The sequence below is a fragment of the Colius striatus genome, chromosome 11 (assembly GCF_028858725.1).
Source record: "Colius striatus isolate bColStr4 chromosome 11, bColStr4.1.hap1, whole genome shotgun sequence".
NCBI lineage: Eukaryota > Metazoa > Chordata > Aves > Coliiformes > Coliidae > Colius > Colius striatus.
In genome coordinates this window covers 1,977,717-1,979,745 of record NC_084769.1, presented here as the reverse complement: position 1 = coordinate 1,979,745, position 2,029 = coordinate 1,977,717, and positions in this window count along the sequence as shown.

Sequence of the window (2,029 nt, the reverse complement as noted above, 5' to 3'; positions counted from 1 at the left end):
CCCCGCCGCGCCTGAACGCCTGCCGCAGGAAACGCCTCAGCAGCGCCGCGACGACACGCCGGTCAGGCGGGCGATGCGGGACGACGCCGGCACCGCCCGGCAGGATGGGGAGGAGCGGGGCGGGCAGCGGCCGCGGCGGCAGCGCAGGGGCAGCAGGCGCTCGCTCGGGCACCCCGGCGGGACGGGAACGGCGCGGGGGCGGGGCTAGCAGCAGCCGCGCTCGGGGCCACGCCCGCTTCCCGCCTCTTGGGGCGGGGATTAAGGGGCGGGGGCGGGGCGGGGCCGGGGCGGGGACGGGGGTGGAGCTGGGGCGGAGTCGGGGCGGAGCCAGAGGTGGATATGGGGCGGGGCCGGGGTGGAGCCGCCGCCGTGGGCGGAGTCTCAATTGTGGGCGGAGCCTCCGTTGTGGGCGGAGCCGGCGTCAGGCGCTCGTGACGTCACGGGACGCCATCGTGAGGCGATGGCGGGCTGGTGCGTTTCTCTCGTGTGTCCGTTCCTCTCGTGTCTCTGTTCCCCGGGCGGCCGCCACCGCCTCGTGTTTCCTCCCCGGTGTCAAAAAACGATTCTAAAAGCTGCCTGAGGGCGCGGGGTCTCTCGCCACAGCGGGTGTGAGGGGGAAGGGGCGGGGAAATAGGGCCTGGGAGGGGTTGCTGAGGGGTGTGTGGCGGGGGTAGGGGGGGAATGGCTGAGGCGATGATGGGCGGTGACGGGGGGTACGGCAGTGTGAGGGGATGGAGTGTGGTGTGGGGTCATATAGCTGAAGGGATATCGCTGAGGGGATGATGGGGGTACGGTATGGTGAGGGGACAGAGTGTTGTGTGGGGGCGCATGGCTGAAGGGATATAGCTGAGGGGATGATGGAGGTGATGGGGGATATGGCACTGTGAGGGGACGGAGTGTGGTGTGGGGAGGTATGGCTGAGGGGTTATAGCTGAGGGGATGATGGCCAGTGATGGGGGATATGGCACTGTTACGGGACCAAGTGTGGTGTGGGGATGGATGGCTGAGGGGATGATGGGGGTATGGTATAGTGAGGGGACAGAGTGTGGTGTGGGGGCACATGGCTGAGAGGATGATGGCTGGTGATAGGAGTTATGGCATTGTGAGGAGATAGAGTGTGGTGTGGGGAGGTATGGCTGATGCGATGGTGGGGGTACGGTATAGTGAGGGGACGGAGTGTGGTGTGGAGTCATATAGCTGAAGGGGGTATGGCTGAGGGGATGATGGCCAATGGCAGGGGGTATGGCATTGTGAGGGGACGGAGTGTGGTGTGGGGTCATATAGCTGAAAGGGGTATGGCTGAGGGGATGATGGCCAGTGACAGGGGGTACAGCCAAGTGAGGAGACGGAGTATGGTGTGGGATTGTATGGCTGAGGGGGGTATGACCCATCTTGAGAGAGGGGAAGGCGTGCAGCCTTCTGCCAGCTGTCTCCGCATTTACACGGGCAAGGGTTGTGCAGCCAGGGGAGGGAAAGATCCCCGGATAGCCGCTTTCTGGGCACACCTGAGGGCCTCCTGGCCATCTGTGCCTTGTGGGTAGCCAGCAGCAGCTCCTTGTAGAGAACTTGGGAGCTCCAGTGCACTGCCTGGTGGGCCTCCTTCCTCTGAGGGGCAATGTGGCTGCAGGTAAACTTGTGCCAGTCAGGCAGTGAGTCAGGGCTTTCGTACTCAGCAGCGTGTGCTTTTTGCAGTATGCACAGTCATACATTTCAGAGCCTCAGAGTAGCCGTGAGCCTTAGTCATTGTCATGGTAGTATCAGTGCCTTAGTCAGAGCCTATTTTTTACTTCAACAAGAGAACAATTGGAAAAGTCATTAGAGTGGCTGTGTTTCTATTAGAAGGGTAGGACTTTGGAAGTACTGAGAGCTAGATTCCTGGAAGCTTTCTGTATGATTCACTGAGGTTTTCCTGCCTACTCATTTCATATTTATGCGACACATTTCTTTCCTCAACAAGTACATGCAAGTACAAAGCTCAGACAACTTTCACTTACACGTGTGAAATATACTTTTTAGCATCTTTCTTAAG